Raw genomic sequence first — 27,973 nt, 5'->3', positions numbered from 1 at the left:
ATGAGGAAGGGGTATCAGGGCGTGCATCAGGGGCAGGTAAGTTAGGGGGCAGGTATGATGGCCTTGTGTTCTGGCTGCAAGTCATCTGGTGACTAAGGTGTTGTGTTGCCTGATGGGTAGGTCTCTATTGCAACTGTTCTCTTTAAAGTCTGTCTTCTATTCCGTTGGTTGGATTTCTATAGCCATCTCTTGCTTCTTTGTACTCTCTTTGTAAGCTCGAAGATAGATATCACTTCTCCCTTTTTTTTCTTCCAGTATCTCTTCCTGTCTTTTTGCAGATGTTCCTGGTATCGTATAGGATCATTTTTAAAATGTTGTTTCTATATCTGTGACCTCTGTGCTGTTTTATGTGGCATCTTCTAAAAACAAAGAATAATACTCAAGTTTTCCAATTGTGCACACCTTGGATAATTTTCTATATTAAAGTAATTTATAACATGATTAAATAAGCCTAAAGTTGTTAAAAAGTAAAAAGTAATAACATAATAGATTTAGTAATTTCCACCATGTTCTGTCATTTCCATCAGAGTTAAGTTTGTGATGGAAATGACTGTGATGGAAATGACGCTTCTGCTGTTTTTGGAGAAAAATTACAGACTGCTTAGCATGCTTTGGGCTTCCAAAATAACACTGTTTTATTTGCTGCAGTAAGTTTGCAATGTAAGAGTGCAGTAAAACTGCTGTTCAACTACAGTACACTACATTTATTATTGAAACACACCTTGAAACACACCTTTTTAGCTTTGCTTTTCCTTAAGAGGCTTTTTAGCCATTCCATTCGTGTTATTCTTTAGTTTTTATCCTCATGTTTGTTGTGTAGTAAATGTTTCAGTTTTTATTTTCATTGTCATTATTCGTTTTTCCTGTGAAGCTCATTGTGTTGCATTCCATGTCTGAAATGTGCTGTAGAAATAAGGCTTGATTTGATTGGGTATTGGCTACGTTTTATATTTAAAAAAATCTGATTACAAGTTTATTTGACCAGTACACTCCAGGCATGGTACATTTATATTTCACAATCATGAGGATACTTCCTATTTCAAGCCCATTCACCAGCTCCATTATTCCAAGTTGTCATAATTTAACTTTAAGGAAACGACTCCCTCTGCTGGCCAAATAAGATAACATTCCTTTCGTCTCAGAACTGTATTGACTCAGGTCAATCTCTCCCTTTCCACAGGCCTTGTTTCATGTACAGTATGGCTTCCATTTACTCTGGTATTCACATTAAGTTGAAAAAAAAACTAAGACACCCTGGGTAGAAAAACTGAACCATGTCCATTTTACACTGATGATACAACTGTTTTATTAAATGTCATGATTTCAACAACAACAAAACATCTCTCCAGGTTATAATTGAAAGGATTCAGGAATTGCCTCAGAGACCTCCTCAGCATCTGTCTCCACTGTGCTGAGCTTCTGTAAGGGCATCCTGCAAATCACAGACCCCCTGACACAGGTGTTTGAGGTCCTTCTTCTTACCCTGAGCAGGTACCTCACTGTCCAGAGGTAGCAGGCCAATGTCAACCGTGTGTTTGTCCAAGTCACAACACACATGCTCCCGCACCTCCCCCTGCTCAGGGACCTACTGACCATCAGGGCCTAGATGGCCGAGAATGACCCATGTGTTGGCCAGCACCTGAGTAGGGACATCCGTGGTAAGGTGGACACCATCCGGCAGTCTGCCCTGTTCCTGCCAGACCACCTCCAGGCGTATAAGGAGGAGCCAGGAATGAAGAAAGGGTTGGCAAGGAAGGGCCTACTCTCCCTAATCCACTCAGTAATTACAAAGCTCTGTGACACCACTCTCCGTTACGGGGTCAGGTGGAGTTCCCTCCCGCTGCTCTTCAGGTTCTCACTGGTCGCCTACTGTAAAGGAGAGGATAATAAAGAACACAGTTAATCACCGCCGTGGATTTCATAAACGTGGTGACTCTCAAAGACACGTTTGATGGTGAAAACTGCAGCTTAGCTCTGCTGGCTTTGGAGAACCTCTTGAATTTATGCTTGACTGGAGACATTTACAATGTGTTGGCTGACAGGATAAAGAACAAGGAGGTTCAGTTGATTTTTTATAGGAAGGTGGTTAAGATGTTGTTTGACAATGCCAATCCCATTATATCAGCATGGTACCACTGTCTAAAAGCCCTGCTCAGTCTCAACCACCTGATCATAGAGCCGGACGTGGACGAGCTGCTGTCGGCCGGATGGATCAACTCCGACTGCACAGAGCCACGGGTTAGGAAGGCACACGAGGCCCTCATCTCCTCTGTTCTCCTGACCTACGCCAGGCTGAGGAGCTCCTGGCTGTCATCTGCCGCCCAGCAGTGGATGTGTTCCGACAGCCTGTTCCTCCAGTGGCAGTACAAAGGATGCTCAGCAGTGGATGAGCGCCGACAGCCTGTTCTTCATAGGACACTCAGCAGTGGATGAGCGCCAACAGCCTGTTCTTCATAGGATGCTCAGCAGTGGATGAGCGCCGACAGCCTGTTCTTCATAGGATGCTCAGCAGTGGATGAGCGCCGACAGCCTGTTCTTCATAGGACACTCAGCAGTGGATGAGCGCCAACAGCCTGTTCTTCATAGGATGCTCAGCAGTGGATGAGCGCCGACAGCCTGTTCTTCATAGGACGCTCAGCAGTGGATGAGCGCCAACAGCCTGTTCTTCATAGGACACTCAGCAGTGGATGAGCGCCAACAGCCTGTTCTTCATAGGATGCTCAGCAGTGGATGAGCGCTTCATAGGACAGCCTGTTCTTCATAGGATGCTCAGCAGTGGATGAGCGCCGACAGCCTGTTCTTCATAGGACACTCAGCAGTGGATGAGCGCCAACAGCCTGTTCTTCATAGGACACTCAGCAGTGGATGAGCGCCAACAGCCTGTTCTTCATAGGATGCTCAGCAGTGGATGAGCGCCAACAGCCTGTTCTTCATAGGATGCTCAGCAGTGGATGAGCGCCAACAGCCTGTTCTTCATAGGACACTCAGCAGTGGATGAGCGCCAACAGCCTGTTCTTCAGGGGACGCTCAGCAGTGGATGAGCGCCGACAGCCTGTTCTTCATAGGACGCTCAGCAGTGGATGAGCGCCGACAGCCTGTTCTTCATAGGACGCTCAGCAGTGGATGAGCGCCGACAGCCTGTTCTTCATAGGACGCTCAGCTGTGGATGAGCGCCGACAGCCTGTTCTTCATAGGACGCTCAGCTGTGGATGAGTGCCGACAGCCTGTTCTTCATAGGACGCTCAGCAGTGTATTTTTTTCTTCACAATTATTTAACCAGGTAGGCTAGTTGAGAACAAGTTCTCATTTACAACTGCGACCTGGCCAAGATAAAGCAAAGCAGTGCGACACAAACAACAACACAGAGTTACACATGGAATAAACAAACATATAGTCAATAACACAATAGAGAACAAGTCTATGTACAGTGTGTGCAAATTAGGTAAGAAAAGGGAGGTAAAGGCAATAAATAGGCCATTGTGGCGAAATAATGACAATTTAGCAATTAAACACTGGAGTGATAGATGTGCATCGGTGTTCTTCAAGGTTCTGTTTTAGGACCACTATTGTTTTCACTATATATTCTACCTCTTGGGGATGTCATTCGAAAACATAATGTTAACTTTCACTGCTATGCGGATGACACACAGCTGTACATTTCAATGAAACATGGTGAAGCCCCAAAATTGCCCTCGCTAGAAGTCTATGTTTCAGACATAAGGAAGTGGGTGGCTGCAAACGTTCTACTTTTAAACTCGGACAAAACAGAAATGCTTGTTCTAGGTCCCAAGAAACAAAGATATCTTCTGTTGAATCTTACAATTAATCTTGATGGTTGTACAGTCATCTCAAATAAAACTGTGAAGGACCTCGGCGTTACTCTGGACCATGATCTCTCTTTTGACGAACATATCAAGACTGTTTCAAGGACAGCTTTTTTCCATCTACGCAACATTGCAAAAATCAAAAACTTTCTGTCCAAAAATGATGCAGAAAAATTCATCCAAGCTTTTGTTACTTCTAGGTTAGTCTACTGCAATGCTCTACTTTCCGGCTACCCGGATAAAGCACTAAATAAACTTCAGTTAGTGCTAAATACGGCTGCTAGAATCCTGACTAGAACCAAAAGATTTGATCATATTACTCCAGTGCTAGCCTCTTTACACTGGCTTCCTGTTAAAGCAAGGGCTGATTTCAAGGTTTTACTGCTAACCTACAAAGCATTACATGGGCTTGCTCCTACCTATCTTTCTGATTTGGTCCTGCCGTACATACCTACACGTACGCTACGGTCACAAGACGCAGGCCTCCTAATTGTCCCTAGAATTTCTAAGCAAACAGCTGGAGGCAGGGCTTTCTCCTATAGAGCTCCATTTTTATGGAATGGTCTTCCTACCCATGTGAGAGACGCAGACTTGGTCTCAACCTTTAAGTCTTTCCTGAAGACTCATCTCTTCAGTGGGTCATATGATTGAGTGTAGTCTGGCCCAGCAGTGTGAAGGTGAACGGAAAGACTCTGGAGTAACGAACCGCCCTTGTTGTCTCTGCCTGGCCGGTTCCCCTCTTTCCACTGGGATTCTCTGCCTCTAACCCTATTACAGGGGCTGAGTCACTGGCTTACTGGGGCTGTTTCATGCCGTCCCTAGGAGGGGTGCGTCACTTGAGTGGGTTGAGTCACTGATGTGATCTTCCTGTCTGGGTTGGTGCCCCCCCTTGGGTTGTGCTGTGGCAGAGATCTTTGTGGGCTATACTCAGCCTTGTCTCAGGATGGTAAGTTGGTGGTTGAAGATATCCCTCTAGTGGTGGTTGAAGATATCCCTCTCCTCAGCTCCCTACTTCAGAAGACACTAGACGACACCACTGAGAGGCTGTCTGTCTCTCTCATTTCCAAACATCTGCTTGAGAGCCTCATTCTGGTCGAGTTACCTATTACTCACTCTGCTGTGGTCAGATTGTGGGGATTCTCACCAGCACCCCAGACATGACCCCAGTCCATCCAGCACTCATGAAGTTAAGTGAAGTCAGTCGTTCAACAGCTGAAGACAAAATAAGTGCAGTAACTCAGTCTGACGGTGATGTCACTGAGCCCCTTCTGCTTTGAAGAGACTGGAGGCCACATACTGAGCTCTAGTACGACTGGAGCCTCTTTAACCCTATCTGAAAGTCAAGCCGATAACCTTTTAAGCTTACTTCAAGTCACCGATGCTCTTAACCCAGATCGAATGTCATCTGAAGACTTTTCAGGGCTCTTTTTGTTCTTAATTCCTCATGGTCACAGACACACAGCTACATAATGACGTGAAGCCTTCAGTGACAAGACATCTGCCGAATCAGATCTTCAGTCTCATGGGGTCACTTCTGGCAGGGAATAATTCCCATTGTGTTTTAAAGATTGTGCATGGGAGTAGCCTCTTGGAGGCAGCTTTGGCAGCTCTCCTTTCATACTGCAGTAAGGGCCTCTCAAACTGTGGACAGCTCTGCTTGGCTGACTTTCTTAAAAACCATCCAGGATTTCATCCAGTCCCTGATTCTTTTTATAATCCACAGAAAGAGCTGTGTCTGTCTCAACCAATAGAAATGCACAGGTGGTCGTTATGGCTTTGTCTACTGTCCCAGGAAACACTGTTCTCTGTACAGCTCCTGCTTGCATCTTTGAACACACTGTGCCAGGCCATGACCTCCAGCCTCAGCAAAACCAAGCAGCTGAGCCACTTGCTGGGGAAGAGCACTGCTGTCATGGGCTCTGCCATCCAGGCCTGCTTGACAGACAGTCTGCTAGGCCAGACCTTCTCTGTGGATGCGATGAACGGGATGGTGAAGAGCGAGATGACCTGCGCTTGCCTACAGGATGAGCCTAGTGAGGGCATCACCCAGGAGAGTCTAAGTCACATGGGTCTCTATAGGAACTTCAGTCAGCAGATCCTGCGAGAGCTGTGCCCATCCTAGCACCCCATGGACTTCCTGGTCTCATCGCTCCACTTCTTTTCACTCTCTCATTACACAACAATGCACGTTTCTTTTTCATTTTTAGATTGACATTGACATTTTAGTCATTTAGCAGACACTCTTGTTCTGAGATGGTAGCGTGTTCTGAGATGGTAGTGTGTTCTGAGATGGCAGTGCGTTCTGAGATGGCCGTGCGTTCTGAGATGGTAATGTGTTCTGAGATGGTAATGTGTTCTGAGATGGTAATGTGTTCTGAGATGGTAGTGTGTTCTGAGATGGTAGTGTGTTCTGAGATTGTAGTGTGTTCTGAGATGGTAATGTGTTCTGAGATGGTAGTGTGTTCTGAGATGGCAGTGCGTTCTGAGATGGTAATGTGTTCTGAGATGGTAATGTGTTCTGAGATTGTAGTGTGTTCTGAGATGGTAGTGTGTTCTGAGATGGTAATGTGTTCTGAGATGGTAGTGTGTTCTGAGATTGTAGTGTGTTCTGAGATGGTAGTGTGTTCTGAGATGGCAGTGTGTTCTGAGATGGTAATGTGTTCTGAGATGGTAGTGTGTTCTGAGATGGTAGTGTGTTCTGAGATTGTAGTGTGTTCTGAGATGGTAGTGTGTTCTGAGATTGTAGTGTGTTCTGAGAGATAGTTCTGAGATGGTAGTGTGTTCTGAGATGGTAGTGTGTTCTGAGATGGTAGTGTGTTCTGAGATGGTAGTGTGTTCTGAGATGGTAGTGTGTTCTGAGATGGTAGTGTGTTCTGAGATGGTAGTGTGTTCTGAGATGGTAGTGTGTTCTGAGATGGTAATGTGTTCTGAGATGGTAGTGTGTTCTGAGATGGTAGTGTGTTCTGAGATGGTAGTGTGTTCTGAGATGGTAATGTGTTCTGAGATGGTAATGTGTTCTGAGATGGTAGTGTGTTCTGAGATTGTAGTGTGTTCTGAGATGGCAGTGTGTTCTGAGATGGTAGTGTGTTCTGAGATGGTAGTGTGTTCTGAGATGGTAATGTGTTCTGAGAGATGGTGAGAATGTGTTCTGAGATGGTAGTGTGTTCTGAGATGGATGTGTTCTGAGAGTAATGTGTTCTGTAGTGTGCTTCTGAGATGGTAATGTGTTCTGAGATGGAGTGTGTTCTGAGATGGTAGTGTGTGTAGTGTGTTCTGAGATGGTAGTGTGTTCTGAGATGGTAGTGTGTTCTGAGAGATTGTTCTGAGATGGTGTGTTCTGAGAGATGTTCTAGATGTGTTCTGAGATGGTTGTGTTCTGAGATGGTAGTGTGTTCTGAGATGGTTCTGAGATGGTAGTGTGTTCTGAGATGGTAGTGTGTTCTGAGATGGTAGTGTGTTCTGAGATGGTAGTGTGTTCTGAGATGGTAGTGTGTTCTGAGATGGTAGTGTGTTCTGAGATGGTAGTGTGTTCTGAGATTGTAGTGTGTTCTGAGAGATGTGTTCTGAGATGGTGTGTTCTGAGATGGTAGTGTGTTCTGAGATGGTGAGAGTGTGTTCTGAGATGGTAGTGTGTTCTGAGATGGTAGTGTGTTCTGAGATGGTTCTGAGAGTGTGTTCTGAGATGGTAGATGGTGTGTTCTGAGATGGTAGTGTGTTCTGAGATGGTAGTGTGTTCTGAGAGATGGTTCTGAGAGTGTGTTCTGAGATGGTAGTGTGTTCTGAGAGATGTGTTCTGAGAGTGTGTTCTGAGATGGTAGTGTGTTCTGAGATGGTAGTGTGTTCTGAGATGGTAATGTGTTCTGAGAGATGGTAGATGTGTTCTGAGAGATGGTAGTGTGTTCTGAGAGATGTGTTCTGAGATGGTAGTGTGTTCTGAGATGGTAATGTGTTCTGAGATGGTAGTGTGTTCTGAGATGGTAGTGTGTTCTGAGATGGTAGTGTGTTCTGAGATGGTAGTGTGTTCTGAGATGGTAATGTGTTCTGAGAGATGTGTTCTGAGAATGTGTTCTGAGAGATGGTAGTGTGTTCTGAGATGGTAGTGTGTTCTGAGTGGTAGTGTGTGTGTTCTGAGATGGTAGTGTGTTCTGAGATGGTAGTGTGTTCTGAGATTGTAGTGTGTTCTGAGATTGTAGTGTGTTCTGAGATGGTAGTGTGTTCTGAGATTGTAGTGTGTTCTGAGATGGTAGTGTGTTCTGAGATGGTAGTGTGTTCTGAGATGGTAGTGTGTTCTGAGATGGCAGTGTGTTCTGAGATTGTAGTGTGTTCTGAGATGGTAGTGTGTTCTGAGATGGTAGTGTGTTCTGAGATGGCAGTGTGTTCTGAGATGGTAGTGTGTTCTGAGATATGTGTAGGAGTAAATGTCCAAGTAAATTTCCCGTAGCATCAATGACAGACCGTCCAGTAAATGTCCAAGTTAACTTCCTGTACCATCACTGACAAACATGGGTGACTAAAACAGACATCATTCAGAATTTCACAGAATATCTCTTGAAAACAAAATAATAATAAAATACAATGAATAACAAAGTTTCTTGCCAGCTGCCTGATTCCAGAAACCTGCTAAGAGGCATTCTGACTCATTGCGTCTCAGATGATGTCTGCCTTGGTAGTAAGTATTCACTGTGACTTTTGATGTGCTGTGTTATTGAGGACTGTTCATCCAAATAAATGAATGCCGCTGAAAAATATGATTTGAGGTAGAATCATGCAAAATCTAGTTATGGTAAAGGCACAATGTGTCCTCACTTACAACCTTGCTTCCATGCTTCAAGAGGGACAAAACAAAGCATTGGATTGGCTTTGGCATTGATTTAACATGGAATTGAAGGGTAAATGTGTTTCCTATTTAGCGTAGAAACCCCCTTAGGGCATTGCAAAAAGAAACACAGTGTCGTGTCTTTGGCTATGCCGGATTAAGTGATATGACATGCTATTCTATAAAATAATTTCTCCGTAATTAATATGACCTGATTGAGCTAATCATGTAAATGTAATTAACTAGAGAGTCGGGCACCACATAATAATATTTATAGAGCTGTTATCTTCCGAATAAACTCTTAAAGACCTAGTAATATTTTACATCAATAGCAGTCAATATTAATTAGTCATCATCTTAATTCAGTCTCATCTGAAAGTTGTAAATTCTGGGTTATCTGCATGAACCCTGGCGAACAAATTGAATCAGCAATACAAAATTGGGTTTAATTAGTTATTTACTAAATACCTAACTAATCACACAGCATTACACATACACATATTTAAATCATAACTTGATTACAAATTACGTCACAAAGGAAAATGTCCCTAGCGGATGGAACAGATATGACAGCTGGTTACACAAAAGAAAAGGGGCTGGGTTTGAGTGAAAGAGCGGGAAGACTGAGGGACACAGGGAGAAGCTGTGCTATCATAAATAGAGTATCTTATGCATTCTAAATTACCGCCCATTTGGAAAAGGAAAATGCAATAAATATTTACTCTGAACTGCGCTTCGGTAGGTTGGTGGTAGATGGAAGGCCGTGTTGCCCAACCGAGTCATTCATCCTTTGAAGAATGTCTCTGCTGGTAAATTGAATACGTTGTAGTAACGTCGTTGTGTGGTAGACGGGATACTCTGTCTGTTCCTTCCTAACCCTCGTTTTCAGCGGTTGTTGCTAACTCAATGGCTAGGAGCTATCACTTCTGTAGTGAATAAGAGTTCAAAGTTCATACCATTCGCAACCAAAGCTCACACTGATGTTGGCTTCGTTCTGTAGTTATTATCTGAACCGTTCTGACATCTTCTCGTCAAGGGCTTATATAGGAAGGGAGAGGAGGGCGTGTTTGAAAAGTTTTATAGCCCATGTCCCTTCACAGGGGCAGGCCACTGATTGAGCAGAGCCCTATCTTATGAAAACCCAAATCTCACATTTTAGAAGCTAAAATCACATTTCATCACATCACAAATAATTTTATATTCAAACATTTAAATTGAACAACAATTCCATGTGAATCCGATAACTCTGATGTGTAGACTTTCCATTGTAGAGTTTGTCATCTTATCATTGATGAGAATGTCTCAGATGACAACCGAACTGACATCATATTCATTAATTACCACCGCATATGTTCAATTGGTCGGATTACCAGAATATAGTTAATTTCCCCCAATTTATGATGTTCCCAGAATCTCTATGTTAACCAAAGGGTTTGCAAATGTAACATAAGTAGGGTAGAGAGAGGAAAAGGGGGGGAAGAGGTATTTATGACTGTCATAAACCTACCCCCAGGCCAACATCATGACAACAGTCTGGCAGTCCGTTACAAAGCATGTCACGCTTCTCCTGCTCTGCACTGTCTCCCATGTCCTGGATGTGATTTGGGGGAAGAATTGGTTTAGCTGGGAAAGCCAATTTTGGCCTGCAGCAGTAAGTGTCTCCCTCCCTGTCTGTTTCAGTGCGCAGCAGGGAGAGTGACTATCTGTCCCGTTTAATCAAGCTGAATCTGATTTCAGTTATTGATATGGCCCACTCTCACCTCACTGCAACTCTGCAGGAAGAACTAACATTAGGTGTTACCACACACAACTACAATCCCTCACTGTGTCCACAAGACTTACAAACAGGAATGTTGTCTCACTCCAATTGGTGTTCCAGTATTTCTGTTTTTCTCTGTTCGCTCTCTCTGGGTGACACTTAGTACATTGAGAACCCACACAGGATGTAGTACTTCTCTCTCTTTCTGTCCTTTGTCTCTGGTTCAACTCCCATTGTCCTCTCTTCTCTCAGTTTCTAGTGAAGGAGTCTGGCAAGCCGACAACCCTGACCGCTGCTCTGACCATGCCAGTGCCGGACACTCTGCTCTGTCATGGGGAGGAGATGCTCTCCAACCCCCATGACGTGACCCTGGGGCTGGGAGCCCTGCAGTCTGTCCCCCTTGAAATTCTGATCATGGAGGTCTACCACACTACCTTTGAGTCTATCCACGAGGCTCTGTTTGCAGTCATCCAGTGTCTCCCGCAGGTTAGTGGCCTAGGTTCGATACATGTCACTTCATGCATCTTTTTATGTTTTTACCCAATCCTTGGGCGTAAGAATGGTTCTTTCTGGGGATGTTTTTAGTGGATGTCATTGTGATTATGAAACTTATATTTGATTCCTTTATTTTATCTCTCAATATTCCCTTTGTCCATGGAGTTCTTTGATGTATTTTGGAGGACGTATTGTTCTGAATACCACTACAGCAGAGGACATTTTGCCTGGGGTTCGAAAACACTACAGCAGAGCACATTTTGCCTTCGGTTTGATACCACTACAGCAGAGGACATTTTGCCTGGGGTTCGAAAACTCTATAGCAGAGCACATTTTGCCTGGGGTTTGATACCACTACAGCAGAGGACATTTTGCCTGGGGTTTGATAACACTATGGCAGAGCACATTTTACCTGGGGTTTGATACCACTACAGCAGAGGACATTTTGCCTGAGGTTTGATACCACCACAGCAGAGTACATTTTGCCTGGGGTTTGATAACACTACAGCAGAGCACATTCTGCCTGGGGTTTGATAACACTACAGCAGAGCACATTCTGCCTGGGGTTTGATAACACTACAGCAGAGCACATTCTGCCTGGGGTTTGATAACACTACAGCAGAGCACATTCTGCCTGGGGTTTGATAATACTACAGCAGAGCACATTCTGCCTGGGGTTTGATAATACTACAGCAGAGCACATTCTGCCTGGGGTTTGATAATACTACAGCAGAGCACATTCTGCCTGGGGTTTGATAACACTACAGCAGAGCTGGTTTGCCTGGGATTTGATAACACTACACCAGAGCTGGTTTGCCTGGGATTTGATAACATCACAGCAGAGCACATTTTGCCAGGGGTTTGATATTACTAGAGCAGTGCACATTTAGCCTGGAATTTGATAACATTACAGCAGAGCACATTTTGCCAGGGGTTTGATAATACTGGAGCAGTGCACATTTTACCTGGGGTTTGATAACACTACAGCAGAGCACATTTTGGGGTTTGCATCACTTCTCTGAAGTACAACACAAGGAGCCCTGTTTTGTGCACTTCTAATCTCTGGTTGGGGATTAGTTTCATATTCACAAGTAGGGTCTTCTGATTTTCCTTTTACCCAGACACCCTCAGGGTGTGAAGATCAATCATTGTCAGTGCTGTGGATTCCTTCTTTTCCCTCCTTCCCCTGAACCACAACTCAAGCCATGCTTCTCGGTAATCGAAAACCCTAGCACTTTAATATGTCCATGTACAGAGTGTCTGATTTGTGTTTAATTTGCTGTTCACGATAGAAAAAAACAGTACTTCCGTTATTGTGTCATTAACAATGGAATACAAGGCTTAGACAGGTAGATGGAAACAGCGGTTGCATGCTAAGGTGCTAGCACAGACATTGTGCACCGCAGCAAAGGGAATATTAGAGTTGCTGTCTTGGCAAGCGAAATGGTTGGCATGCCTAGTGTTTTATCCTGCAGCCAGGAAAACAATTTTTATGTAATTTGGTGCAAACATCAGTGTCCACTGATCCACGGTGTGGACTGACCCTTAGAAAGATTTAGTCTTGTTCATAATAATAGTTCTCGCTGAAGCAAGATTTGAATCATACCTTTTCACTACCAAAATCACATTAACTTTATTCAATTTACAATACTTTGACAATAGCAAGCAACTCTATGCTATATGGTTTTTCATTCTCAAGCCCTTGTAATCTCTCTGAAATGATGCGTCTCCTGAAGGCTTCACTTCTCCCTGAAATGATTTGTCTCCTGAAGGCTTTTGACACTGTGTAGGTGTTGCCTTGGGAGGCCTTATACTTGCATGGTCAAATAACATCTGTCTACACACCTGTCACACAGGTTTACCTAAATGTTAATACAGAATCTTCCTGGCAGATGCTGCTCCAATTTCTCTAGCTTGATTCAGCCTATCACACAAGCACAAAACGGAGTGACTAGCTTACCCCTTCCCCATTTGCCATGACTATTATACTCAGTCAACCTTGGCTCTTGGCCAGCACCTAAGTTAGCCCATTTCCACTTGACATTGAACATATTTTGGGGGTGCTAACCAAAGAAAACATCCCACTGCCTCCCACTGTAGGCAATAAAACAGAATAACTTCAGAATCAATTTCTTGGTCTGTGCCAGATGGGTGCTTAAGTGGAGGCAGATGTGCTCTGGACAAGGGCACGTCTTTGGCGTGAACACTGGAGGATGTGTGGAAATGATTACCTCGCCAACTGATGACTCATAGGAACATGGTAGCTCCTGAGCCTGAGAATTGAGGGCATTTTTTTTATCTTTCTCTCTCATTGGGAGACTGATAGCACGTGGCACCTTCCTCTCCTCGACCCATACCAAAACAATTACAGACCTCCAAGAACAGGGTCTAACAACCGTCTGACAAATATAGACCCACACAAATGCTTCAGTTTGATTATGTATTACATTTTTTTCATCAAATGTAAAATGCTTTAAAAGCATGTTATAGCTAAATGTAATAGAATTTAAATGTCTTTCAAATGCAAAGTTGTCGAAGTTGAACTTTTTGTAACGTGGCCCTTTTTTGGAATGTGCCCAGGTGAAAGCTATGCAGTCTTACCTCAACTGTTTGTATCGCCTGGAGGCCTCCTCATTCACGGGGGGAGACAGAAGGGTGAGGCTGAGAAAGGTAAGGCCATCGGTTCATTTAATCATTTATTCACTCACTCAGCCACTACTTCGTACGTTAATCCAAGTATTCACCCATTAACTCATAATCTCAATTGATAGGAATGACATTGGCATTTACAGGAATTGTGTGCATCCTATATATTATTCAGCAGTTTCTATTTTCCTGCTGGTTCCCATTAAAGAACAGCGACCAACCATCTTCATGTGTACTAAATGTCTTCATGTGGACTAAGTGTCTTCATGTGCACTAATTATCTTCATGTGGACTAAGTGTCTTCATGTGGACGAAATGTCTTCATGTGGACTAAGTGTCATATGCACTAAATATCTTTATGTGGACTAAGTGTCTTCATGTGGATGAAATGTCTTCATGTGGACTAAGTGTTATGTGGACTAAGTGTCTTCATGTGGACGAAACGTCTTCATGTGGACTAAGTGTCTTCATGTGTGCTAAAATTCTTCATGTGGACTAAATGTCTTGATGTGGACTAAATGTCTTCATGTGGACTATATGTATTTTTCAGCCTAAAGAGCACTCTTAATCATCACACCCCTTGACAAATATACTGTATGACACAGACAGCCTGTTGTTTTAGAAATTGACACGATATTTAGCCTGGGTTCCTCCCAAGGGAGTCCTCTGTATAAATATGCTGTCTGTGTCAAACAACTCCAGCATGCATAGGGGATGTGATTTTCGTGAAAGAGGTCATCTTAATGGGAGATTTTAACATTAATTATGAAGACAAGTCATGTAGGGAAACCCTCAAACAGATCACTAATACCTTTGACTTTATACAGCTAGTTAAAGGGCCAACCAGGGTGACTTGTTGTTCTAAAACAAAGATTGATCTGGTGTTCAGCAATAAACCAGAGAGAGTGACTAAATCATTCAATATGGTTACTGGGCTATCTGATCATAATTTGACACTTATAACCAGAAAGCTTTCTAAGAGCAGGCTTAACCTCTCCTGTTAGAAAGCCGGATCAACTAAGAATACCTAAGAGTGTGTAACGATTCTCGTCCTTGTCTGATGAGGAATATGAAGGATCGGACCAAAATGCAGCATGTTAATTTTATTAATCTGAACACAAAATAACAAAGGTAAAACAACAAAAAAACGAAACAGTCCTATCAGGAGACAAAACAGGAAACAACTACCCACAAACACAGGTGGGAACAGGCTACCTAAGTATGGTTCTCAATCAGAGACAACGATAGACAGCTGCCTCTGATTGGGAACCATACCAGGCCAAACACAGAAATACAAAACATAGAACAAAACAGAATGCCCACCCCAACTCAGGCCCTGACCAAACCAAAAATAGAGACATAAAAAAAGGAACTAAGGTCAGAACGTGACAGAGTGAATTAAATAATTTTGAAAACGCAATTAAGGGAATTAACTGGAATGATCTCTTGTCCTATACAGATGTGGAAGCTGATTATCAGGTTTTTATATCCACAATCCAGACTACAATAAATGGCTTCCTAAAGAAAAGAAAATCCAAACCTGGCTAAATTAATTCTCTTCCTTGGCTACATGGAGAAATCTGGAAACTACCGATGAAAGATCATGCTCTAAAAAGAGCCCTGAAGTCCAAATTAGTGCATGACAGATGTAGGTTTACCATGTTGAGAAATAAGGTGATGAAAGAAATCCGACAGACTTTTTGATCAACATAATTGGTGAAGCAAAGGAAAATTCTAAATTGATCTGAGAGAATCTAAAAAAAAGTGAACAGGGAAGACCATATTAACACTGCCCCCCCCCCCCCCCCACTGGGTTCAGCAATAGTGAAGGACACTCAAGCTGTCTTCATCATAAGGGAAGTTTCTGAGCCAGAGGTGAAAAAGGTGATTATCTCACTAAAGAACTCTAAAGTCAAAGATGTGTTTGGGCTGGACTCTACCTTTCTTACAAACTACAATGAGTCACTCATTGGCCCCATTACTAAGGTCACCAACATATCTATTGGTCAGGGGGTGTTTCCAAAGGTCTTGAAGTCGGCCATAAAAACGGCCATCATTAAATCATGCAACCCTGCTGATGCAAGAACTACAGAAGGCCCATTAGTATATCACCTGTGGAGTCCAAGGTGCTGAAAAGTGTGTAGCAGAGCAACTGATTGCCCACCTCAACAACAGCCCCTTCACATTACCCGCCATGCAGTCCAAGATGGACAAAGAGTAGTTGGGGCTGAATTTCTAGACCCAAGGAAAGCTTTTGATACTGTTAACCATGTGGTTCTCATCACAAAACTGTCCAAGTTCAACTCTTCCCCGATGCCTTGAGATGGATGAAATCACACAGAGAAGGCAGAACTCAGTGTGTCAGAGTGATGATGTGGGCGTGCCCCAAGGGTCAATACTTGCCCCTCCTGTTCAGCCTGTACATGAATGATCTGCCTTATGTCTGTACTGGGTCTGAAGTTCAAATGTATGCAGATGATACAGTGATATATGTGCATGCAAAGAGCAAACAACAAGCTGCATGAGAACTCACTACTCTAATGGTCCAGGTGACAAAGTGGCTCAGTGACTCATGTTTGCATCTCAATGTGAAAAAAACAGTCTGCATGTTCTTCACAAAGAGGACAACTGATGCCACTGAGCCAGATGTCTATGTGTCAGGGGAGAAGCTCCAGGTGGTATCCGATTTTAAGTACCTTGGCATCATACTTGATTCCAATCTCTCTTTTAAAAAAAGGTAACTAAAAGTTCAACCTAGCTCATTTCTGATTCATGCGAAATTGTTTGACTACAGAAGTAACAAAACTGTACTTCAATGCTATGATACTCCCCCACTTAACATACTGCTTGACTAGTTGGGCCCAATCTTGCCGTACAACATTAAAACCCATTCAGTCTGTCTACAAACAGGCTCTCAAAGTGCCTGATAGAAAGCCCAATAGCCATCATCACTGTTACATCCTCAGAAAGTATGAGCTCCTGAGTTGGGAAAATCTTGAGCAATACAATTGACGCATGTCTTGTATTCAATATCCAAATGGTCTAGCTCCCCTCGGCTTAGTACTTTTGTTAAACAGAAAACGCAAACTCATGGCAGAAGATCCACAAGGTCTGCCATGAGAGGTGACTGGATAGGTTCCTTAAGGAAAAGCACCTTTAGTCAATCTGCTTTCTCTGTGAGAGCTTCCCATGTATGGAACTATCAGACACACACAACTGCACCACCTATCACACCTTCGCAAAAAATATGAAGACATGGCTAAAGCCCAATCAGACTTGTGAACATAATTCCTAGCTGTGTTTTGTTGCTTTCCATGTTGTCTGTTGTCTGTAGGTGTGGAAAAACTTTGTTGCTATTATGGACTTTTGTTTTGTTGCTTCTGCTATTGTGCTATTTCTCTGTCTGCATGCTACGTGTTGCTTGTTCTATGTTTCTCTGTCTGCATGCTACGTGTTGCTTGTTATATGTTCCTCTGTCTGCATGCTACGTGTTGCATGTTCTATATTATATGTCTGCATGCTACGTGACGCTTGAGTTTCTCTGTCTGCATGCTACGTGTTGCTTGTTCTGTTTCTCTGCATGCTACGTGTCGCTTGTTATATGTTCCTCTGTCTGCATGCTATGTGTTGCATGTTCCATATTTATATGTCTGCATGCTACGTGACGGTTGAGTGCTCTGTCTGCATGCTACATGTCGCTTGTTCTATGTTACTCTGTCTGCATGCTACATGTTGCTTGTCTGCATGCTATGTGTCGCTATGTTCCTATGTCTGCATGCTATGTGTTGCATGTTCTATATTTCTTCATCTGCATGCTACATGACGCTTGAGGTCCTCTGTCTGCATGCCACGTGTCGCTTGTTCTATGTTCCTCTGTCTGCATGCTACGTGTTGCTTGTTCTATGTTTCTCTGTCTGCATGCTACGTGTTGCATGTTCTATATTTCTCTGTCTGCATGCTACATGACACTTGTTATATGGGCGGCAGGGTAGCCTAGTGGTTAGAGCATTGGACTTGTAACCGGAAGGTTGCAAGTTCAAACCCCCGAGCTGACAAGGTACATATCTGTCGTTCTGCCCCTGAACATTTACATTACATTTACATTTAAGTCATTTAGCAGACGCTCTTATCCAGAGCGACTTACAAATTGGTGCATTCACCTTATGACATCCAGTGGAACAGTAGTGCATCTAAATCTTTTAAGGGGGGTGAGAGGGATTACTTTATCCTATCCTAGGTATTCCTTAAAGAGGTGGGGTTTCAGGTGTCTCCGGAAGGTGGTGATTGACTCCGCTGTCCTGGCGTCGTGAGGGAGTTTGTTCCACCATTGGGGGGCCAGAGCAGCGAACAGTTTTGACTGGGCTGAGCGGGAACTGTACTTCCTCAGTGGTAGGGAGGCGAGCAGGCCAGAGGTGGATGAACGCAGTGCCCTTGTTTGGGTGTAGGGCCTGATCAGAGCCTGGAGGTACTGAGGTGCCGTTCCCCTCACAGCTCCGTAGGCAAGCACCATGGTCTTGTAGCGGATGCGAGCTTCAACTGGAAGCCAGTGGAGAGAGCGGAGGAGCGGGGTGATGTGAGAGAACTTGGGAAGGTTGAACACCAGACGGGCTGCGGCGTTCTGGATGAGTTGTAGGGGTTTAATGGCACAGGCAGGGAGCCCAGCCAACAGCGAGTTGCAGTAATCCAGACGGGAGATGACAAGTGCCTGGATTAGGACCTGCGCCGCTTCCTGTGTGAGGCAGGGTCGTACTCTGCGGATGTTGTAGAGCATGAACCTACAGGAACGGGCTACCGCCTTGATGTTAGTTGAGAACGACAGGGTGTTGTCCAGGATCACGCCAAGGTTCTTAGCGCTCTGGGAGGAGGACACAATGGAGTTGTCAACCGTGATGGCGAGATCATGGAACGGGCAGTCCTTCCCCGGGAGGAAGAGCAGCTCCGTCTTGCCGAGGTTCAGCTTGAGGTGGTGATCCGTCATCCACACTGATATGTCTGCCAGACATGCAGAGATGCGATTCGCCACCTGGTCATCAGAAGGGGGAAAGGAGAAGATTAATTGTGTGTCGTCTGCATAGCAATGATAGGAGAGACCATGTGAGGTTATGACAGAGCCAAGTGACTTGGTGTATAGCAAGAATAGGAGAGGGCCTAAAACAGAGCCCTGGGGGACACCAGTGGTGAGAGCACGTGGTGGGGAGACGGATTCTCGCCACGCCACCTGGTAGGAGCGACCTGTCAGGTATGACGCAATCCAAGCGTGGGCCGCGCCGGAGATGCCCAACACGGAGAGGGTGGAGAGGAGGATCTGATGGTTCACAGTATCGAAGGCAGCCGATAGGTCTAGAAGGATGAGAGCAGAGGAGAGAGAGTTAGCTTTAGCAGTGCGGAGCGCCTCCGTGATACAGAGAAGAGCAGTCTCAGTTGAATGACTAGTCTTGAAACCTGACTGATTTGGATCAAGAAGGTCATTCTGAGAGAGATAGCGGGAGAGCTGGCCAAGGACGGCACGTTCAAGAGTTTTGGAGAGAAAAGAAAGAAGGGATACTGGTCTGTAGTTGTTGACATCGGAGGGATCGAGTGTAGGTTTTTTCAGAAGGGGTGCAACTCTCGCTCTCTTGAAGACGGAAGGGACGTAGCCAGCGGTCAGGGATGAGTTGATGAGCGAGGTGAGGTAAGGGAGAAGGTCTCCGGAAATGGTCTGGAGAAGAGAGGAGGGGATAGGGTCAAGCGGGCAGGTTGTTGGGCGGCCGACCGTCACAAGACGCGAGATTTCATCTGGAGAGAGAGGGGAGAAAGAGGTCAGAGCACAGGGTAGGGCAGTGTGAGCAGAACCAGCGGTGTCGTTTGACTTAGCAAACGAGGATCGGATGTTGTCGACCTTCTTTCCAAAATGGTTGACGAAGTCATCTGCAGAGAGGGAGGGGGGAGGAGGATTCAGGAGGGAGGAGAAGGTGGCAAAGAGCTTCCTAGGGTTAGAGGCAGATGCTTGGAATTTAGAGTGGTAGAAAGTGGCTTTAGCAGCAGCGACAGAAGAGGAAAATGTAGAGAGGAGGGAGTGAAAGGATGCCAGGTCCGCAGGGAGGCGAGTTTTCCTCCATTTCCGCTCGGCTGCCCGGAGCCCTGTTCTGTGAGCTCGCAATGAGTCGTCGAGCCACGGAGCGGGAGGGGAGGACCGAGCCGGCCTGGAGGATAGGGGACATAGAGAGTCAAAGGATGCAGAAAGGGAGGAGAGGAGGGTTGAGGAGGCAGAATCAGGAGATAGGTTGGAGAAGGTTTGAGCAGAGGGAAGAGATGATAGGATGGAAGAGGAGAGAGTAGCGGGGAGAGAGAGCGAAGGTTGGGACGGCGCGATACCATCCGAGTAGGGGCAGTGTGGGAAGTGTTGGATGAGAGCGAGAGGGAAAAGGATACAAGGTAGTGGTCGGAGACTTGGAGGGGAGTTGCAATGAGGTTAGTGGAAGAACAGCAGGTCGAGCGTATTTCCTGCCTTGTGAGTAGGGGGGGAAGGTGAGAGGGTAAGGTCAAAAGAGGAGAGGAGTGGAAAGAAGGAGGCAGAGAGGAATGAGTCAAAGGTAGACGTGGGGAGGTTAAAGTCGCCCAGAACTGTGAGAGGTGAGCCGTCCTCAGGAAAGGAGCTTATCAAGGCATCAAGCTCATTGATGAACTCTCCGAGGGAACCTGGAGGGCGATAAATGATAAGGATGTTAAGCTTGAAAGGGCTGGTAACTGTGACAGCATGGAATTCAAAGGAGGCGATAGACAGATGGGTAAGGGGAGAAAGAGAGAATGACCACTTGGGAGAGATGAGGATCCCGGTGCCACCACCCCGCTGACCAGAAGCTCTCGGGGTGTGCGAGAACACATGGGCAGACAAAGAGAGAGCAGTAGGAGTAGCAGTGTTGTCTGTGGTGATCCATGTTTCCGTCAGTGCCAAGAAGTCGAGGGACTGGAGGGAGGCATAGGCTGAGATGAACTCTGCCTTGTTGGCCGCAGATCGGCAGTTCCAGAGGCTACAGATTAGGGTGGCCGCGGCCACGCGGTGTGGAGCGTTTGTATGGTCTGTGCAGAGAGGAGAGAACAGGGATAGACAGACACATAGTTGACAGGCTACACAAGAGGCTACGCTAATGCAAAGGAGATTGGAATGACAAGTGGACTACACGTCTCGAGTGTTCAGAAAGTTAAGCTTACGTAGCAAGAATCTTATTGACTAAAATGATTAAAATGAACAGTACTGCTGAAGTAGGCTAGCTGGCAGAGGCTGCGTTGTTGACTATGTAGGCTAGCTGGCAGTGGCTGCGTTGTTGACACTACACTAATCAAGTCGTTCCGTTGAGTGTAATAGTTTCTACTGTGCTGCTATTCGGGGCTAGCTGGCTAGCTAGCAGTGTTGATTACGTTACGTTGCGTTAAAAGAACGACAATAGCTGGCTAGCTAACCTAGGAAATCGCTCTAGACTACACAATTATCTTTGATACAAAGACGGCTATGTAGCTAGCTATGTAGCTAGCTACGATCAAACAAATCAAGCCGTTGTACTGTAATGAAATTAAATGAAAAAATGTGATACTACCTGTGGGGCGAAGCGAAATGCGACCGGAATGTTGAGTGCGGAAGTTCTGTTCGGTAGATGTTGGCTAGCTGTTGGCTAGCTAGCAGTGTCTCCTACGTTAAGGACGACAAATAGCTGGCTAGCTAACCTCGGTAAATTAAGATAATCACTCTAAAACTACACACTCTAAACTACACAATTATCTTGGATACGAAGACAGCAAAGACAACTATGTAGCTAGCTAACACTACACTAATCAAGTCGTTCAGTTGAGTGTAATAGTTGTGCTGCTAATCGGTAGACGGTGGACGTTAGCTAGCTGGCTAGCTGCAGGGCAGATAGCAGAGTAGACTGCGTTAGGATGACGAAATACGATAATTACGCAATTATCTATGATACAAAGACGGCTATGTAGCTAGCTAAGAAGAAATTGCTAAGATTAGACAAATCAAACCGTTGTACTATAATGAAATGTAATACTACCTGCGGACCGAGTGCAGATGCGACCGCTCGCTCCAACCACCACTGAACAGGCAGTTAACCCACTGTTCCTAGGCCGTCATTGAAAATAAGAATTTGTTCTTAACTGACTTTCCTGGTTAAATAAAGGTAAAATAAAATAAAAATAAATAAATATGTTCCTATGTCTGCATGCTATGTGTTGCATGTTCTATGTTTTCTCTGTCTGCATGCTACATGATGCTTGAGTTCCTCTGTCTGCATGCTACGTGTTGCTTGTCTGCATGCTACGTGTTGCTTGTTCTGTTTCTCTGCATGCTACGTGTCCCTATGTCTGCATGCTACGTGTTGCATGTTCTATATTTATCTGTCTGCATGCTACATGACGCTTGAGTTCCTCTGTCTGCATGCTACGTGTCGCTTGTTCTATGTTCCTCTGTCTGCATGCTACGTGTTGCTTGTTCTATGTTCCTCTGTCTGCATGCTACGTGTTGCTTGTTCTATGTTTCTCTGTCTGCATGCTACGTGTTGCTTATTTTCTCTGTTTCTCTGTCTGCGTGCTACGTGCTGCTTGTTTATGTTACTCTATCTGCATGCTACGTGTTTCTTGTTCTATGTTTCTCTGTCTGCATGCTACGTGTTGCATGTTCTATATTTCTCTGTCTGCATGCTACGTGTTGCATGTTCTATATTTCTCTGTCTGCATGCTACGTGTTGTATGTTCTATATTTCTCTGTCTGCGTGCTACGTGACGCTTGTTCTATGTTTCTTTGTCTGCGTGCTACGTGTTTCTTGTCCTTTGTTGCTCTGCATGTGCTCACGGCTCATTGTTTGTCTGTATTGTTATTGTAATTGTTTTTAATAACCTGCCCAGGGACTGGGGTTGAAAATTAGCCGCCTGGCTAAAACTGGCACTTTTACTGAATTGTTGATTAATGTGCACTGTCCCTGTAAAAATAAAAATAAACTCAAACTCGTGCTGCCACCAGGCTAACCAGTCCTGTTAGTAGGGCAGGAGTATTGCAGGATAAAGGAGAATATGATAGGTGTGTTTTATCATGTTATATTATGCTATTTCACACATGAAACTGGGCCTATTTCACACATGAAACTGGGCCTATTTTAAATCAGCAGAGCTCATCCAGTGGAAAGAGAGAAAGGAAAAAGAATGGTTTCGCCTTTAGTAATGTTATATTTCTGTAGCTGGTTGTATGCCTTGCTGGTCCCCGAGGACTGGATCAAAAGCAATGTGAGGGAAATCTAACATTCCCACTGAGGATGACAGAACTGTCGTAGGAGACATGAAAAGCACAGTGCACAGCGGGAGTCCAGTACAAGCTCGTGGATGGACACCTTTTAAAGTCCTGCACTGCTGCAAGCATCCCTGATGACTTGAATCAGTGTTGAGGAGCTGTATTCAGCTTTGTGATCAACATATTCAGAGATACATTATGTTTTCCTGTTTCTAAAAGGAGCAACATAATCTCAACATCAAAGCCTTCCTGACGTTGTTGACGAAAAGGAAATAATGACATATTCAATTATGCAACAGTAATTGTCTTCAGATGGGGTTTATTTTTAGAAATCATATATAACACGTTGTAAGTGTTCGTCTTCCTCAGCCAAAAGGAGGCCAATTCTGTACACATCTAGGCAGACCTCCCCTGTTCCAGGCACAGGAGGAAGGGTCAACAAGAGGAGATGGAGAGGAGCAGCCTGTTGATTTGAACTAGCATATAAGGCTCAGTGCATCATGTCCTGGCTGGCCCTGTGAAATATAGTAACCCTCACAGGTGACAAATTGCATGGAGACTGGGTTGTTTAACAACACCTCTCACCCTGACAACAGTGGCCATATTTCTCCTCTGTTTGTTTTCAGCAAGTGAGCTGTGCTTTACTGTACATCTAATCAGTCAAGAGAGGAAAGCAGGGATGGAGAAATTGTTCCAGCCGGGCCTTTGTGTTCTCTAATGGGCTATACTGTTTGTTTTATGCAGACTGTGAGCATAAACATTAGTTTATACACAATTAGAATGATTAAATAGCTTTTGTTGCTCCATATTCTGCTCTTAGCTGTCATGGTTAATGTCTCAGCTTATACAAAACCCTGTTGTTATTGTTCTGCTCTGTCACAATGCATTGAAAATATATTCATTCTCAGCCGCACCCTGGAGATTTGATTCAAATGCTGTGCTGTCATCAGTTATATCCAGCCCACGTCTGTGTCAGGAGCACAGTGCACTCTGAACACCCACTGTGCTGCATCAGTTATATCCAGCCCACGTCTGTGTCAGGAGCACAGTGCACTCTGAACACCCACTGTGCTGCATCAGTTATATCCAGCCCACGTCTGTGTCAGGAGCACAGTGCACTCTGAACACCCACTGTGCTGCATCAGCTATATCCAGCCCACGTCTGTGTCAGGAGCACAGTGCACTCTGAACACCCACTGTGCTGCATCAGTTATATCCAGCCCACGTCTGTGTCAGGAGCACAGTGCACTCTGAACACCCACTGTGCTGCATCAGTTATATCCAGCCCACGTCTGTGTCAGGAGCACAGTGCACTCTGAACACCCACTGTGCTGCATCAGTTATATCCAGCCCACGTCTGTGTCAGGAGCACAGTGCACTCTGAACACCCACTGTGCTGCATCAGTTATATCCAGCCCATGAACACCCACTGTGCTGCATCAGTTATATCCAGCCCACGTCTGTGTCAGGAGCACAGTGCACTCTGAACACCCACTGTGCTGCATCAGTTATATCCAGCCCACGTCTGTGTCAGGAGCACAGTGCACTCTGAACACCCACTGTGCTGCATCAGTTATATCCAGCCCACGTCTGTGTCAGGAGCACAGTGCACTCTGAACACCCACTGTGCTGCATCAGTTATATCCAGCCCACGTCTGTGTCAGGAGCACAGTGCACTCTGAACACCCACTGTGCTGCATCAGTTATATCCAGCCTACGTCTGTGTCAGGAGCACAGTGCACTCTGAACACCCACTGTGCTGCATCAGTTATATCCAGCCCACGTCTGTGTCAGGAGCACAGTGCACTCTGAACACCCACTGTGCTGCATCAGTTATATCCAGCCCACGTCTGTGTCAGGAGCACAGTGCACTCTGAACACCCACTGTGCTGCATCAGTTATATCCAGCCCACGTCTGTGTCAGGAGCACAGTGCACTCTGAACACCCACTGTGCTGCATCACTCAAAAGTCCCCGTTTTGTAGAAGTTGTCCCACTTCTAAAGTTCTGTCTGAAATAAAAGTTTAACCGTCAGTGTTTGGCGTGGTCTAGTTTTCTAAAAGCTCTCCTCTTCTATTCCCCAGCCCCTGAGACCGATGCAGTGGTGCTTTTGAAGTGTACTCGCCTGGTGGAACGCATGTACTCCCACACCGCTACCACAGCCGAGGGCTTCACTATCCTCTCCTCCTTCATGGCAGCACAGTACGTCAGTGAGTTACAGAAGATCTTTGGTTTTCTCTCATCATCAAGGACGATGGTGATTAGTAGAGCTGGGCAATATGAACAAAAATCCATTAAATTGACTGAATTATCACGGTAACGATCAATTGAACGTTAAGTTTGTAACATTTTCTACAGATGTTTTTTTTTTAATTACCCTTAAATCCACTACTACTAATTTGAATGCTGTAGCTATCAATTGTTCCTTTTAACAATCACCCATATTACCAAACTTAATTCATTTCAAATTTCAGATTTCTCTTGTAGGACCCTATAGGTTATTTGTTATAGTGAATGATATCAGCAGAATATCCACGATGAGTCGGTTTGTTCAGTGTCGATAAGTTGTCGGTTTGGTCAGTGTCGATGTCGATAAGTTGTCGGGTTGGTCAGTGTCGATGTCGATAAGTTGTCGGTTTGGTCAGTGTCGATGTCGATAAGTTGTCGGTTTGGTCAGTGTCGATGTCGATAAGTTGTCGGTTTGGTCAGTGTCGATGTCGATAAGTTGTCGGTTTGGTCAGTGTCGATGTCGATAAGTTGTCGGTTTGGTCAGTGTCGATGTCGATAAGTTGTCGGTTTGGTCAGTGTCGATGTCGATAAGTTGTCGGTTTGGTCAGTGTCGATAAGTTGTCGTTTTGGTCAGTGTCGATGTCGATAAGTTGTCGGTTTGGTCAGTGTCGATGTCGATAAGTTGTCGGTTTGGTCATTGTCGATGTCGATAAGTTGTCGGTTTGGTCAGTGTCGATGTCGATAAGTTGTCGGTTTGGTCATTGTCGATAAGTTGTCGGTTTGGTCAGTGTCGATGTCGATAAGTTGTCGGTTTGGTCAGTGTCGATGTCGATAAGTTGTCGGTTTGGTCATTGTCGATAAGTTGTCGGTTTGGTCAGTGTCGATGTCGATAAGTTGTCGGTTTGGTCAGTGTCGATGTCGATAAGTTGTCGGTTTGGTCAGTGTCGATGTCGATAAGTTGTCGGTTTGGTCATTGTCGATGTCGATAAGTTGTCGGTTTGGACAGTGTCGATGTCGATAAGTTGTCGGTTTGGTCAGTGTCGATGTCGATAAGTTGTCGGTTTGGTCAGTGTCGATGTCGATAAGTTGTCGGTTTGGTCATTGTCGATAAGTTGTCGGTTTGGTCAGTGTCGATGTCGATAAGTTGTCGGTTTGGTCAGTGTCGATGTCGATAAGTTGTCGGTTTGGTCATTGTCGATAAGTTGTCGGTTTGGTCAGTGTCGATGTCGATAAGTTGTCGGTTTGGTCAGTGTCGATGTCGATAAGTTGTCGGTTTGGTCATTGTCGATAAGTTGTCGGTTTGGTCAGTGTCGATGTCGATAAGTTGTCGGTTTGGTCAGTGTCGATGTCGATAAGTTGTCGGTTTGGTCAGTGTCGATGTCGATAAGTTGTCGGTTTGGTCATTGTCGATGTCGATAAGTTGTCGGTTTGGACAGTGTCGATGTCGATAAGTTGTCGGTTTGGTCAGTGTCGATGTCGATAAGTTGTCGGTTTGGTCAGTGTCGATGTCGATAAGTTGTCGGTTTGGTCATTGTCGATAAGTTGTCGGTTTGGTCAGTGTCGATGTCGATAAGTTGTCGGTTTGGTCAGTGTCGATGTCGATAAGTTGTCGGTTTGGTCATTGTCGATAAGTTGTCGGTTTGGTCAGTGTCGATGTCGATAAGTTGTCGGTTTGGTCAGTGTCGATGTCGATAAGTTGTCGGTTTGGTCATTGTCGATAAGTTGTCGGTTTGGTCAGTGTCGATGTCGATAAGTTGTCGGTTTGGTCAGCTCTAACGATTAGGCTATTATTATACAGGTTGGAAACAACATGCCATTTCAGATCTTCTCTCATCATCCCAACAAGCCCTTACATCTGAAGGGAATACACTCTATCTGCAAATTTAATTCAAGGATTTTTATTTGATCCATGGCTGTTTGTATTGTGGTGTTACACTATACATGGGACCATTTAGAGCTACTAAGGCAAGTCCTCTGGACTTCTCCGATTTGAAGGAGAGAGAAGTCAACATTTCATTTCCTCCATAATCTTGTGTCCCGCCCTGCGCCAACTTGTCCTCGAAAGGACTGTACTTACTGTAAAGTCTAGTAGACCGTTTTTCCGTCGATGTGATGCCATTATGTGATGCCATTATGTGATGCCGTCTGAGCATGTCTCAAACACTGTCTCAGTGTTTATTTTCCATGGAACATGCAGTGAGGAAAGTTGCATGAGGATTACCTTGGAATGTAAAAATCCATGGGAAACTCTTTGAGTAAGGATCTAACAAAGGATCGATTAAAGAAATAGTTTAACACTGTCATGGTTCTTTCCAGGTAGACTAAGTGCTTTTGTTGTCCAGTTTCCAGCTGGCAGTACATTGTATTCCTACCAGGCTTTCAAAACTGCCTCGGCTGAGTACACAAACAAAGGTGTAAGGAAAAGGCAAAACACAGATCAGCCATCTCACTCATCACACCGACATTATGACGGTTACATTTTAATGCCCCTTCCCCTCAAACGCTCAGTCAAATTGAAACCATTTTTTGGGGCCTGCCTTTCAAAGATAATGTCTACTTTTTTAAAGATATTTGAAGATGTGCATGCTTTCCCCTGAGAGAATAACTTCACTGGGCTGCTTGTCCACTTCTATCTGTAACATCCTGGTTGGTACTGCCTCTCCCCAGCCTCCCATCCACTCCTCTCTCCTCCACACCCTCAAGGTGACTCTGCAACCAGACATCAAGAGGCACCTGACAGAGATAGTCTACAGGATCCTGGACCTCTGTGTTGAGCAGGAGGTAAGGTTTCTGAATAACATCCTCCAGATGGGTCTCAGAGAAGTGTTCAACGAGCTCTACGGTAGTTACACTCCTTACCATAAAACCCAGTGGCAAGGAGAGGAGAAATATACTGCCTGGGACTCTCCTCTATTTTTCATGTCATATGGTGAAAAATAA

The 27,973-nt window shown here is 44.8% G+C and overlaps 1 pseudogene; it reads left to right on the top strand.

Annotated features, from left to right (window-relative positions):
* Positions 1 to 27,973, top strand: LOC115113808 (unhealthy ribosome biogenesis protein 2 homolog; annotated as a pseudogene).

This window comes from Oncorhynchus nerka, linkage group LG28 (genome assembly GCF_034236695.1).
Source record: "Oncorhynchus nerka isolate Pitt River linkage group LG28, Oner_Uvic_2.0, whole genome shotgun sequence".
NCBI classification, from domain to species: domain Eukaryota; kingdom Metazoa; phylum Chordata; class Actinopteri; order Salmoniformes; family Salmonidae; genus Oncorhynchus; species Oncorhynchus nerka.
The sequence above is the reverse complement of the archived record's forward strand: the minus strand, read 5'-3'. Positions and strand labels throughout refer to the sequence as shown.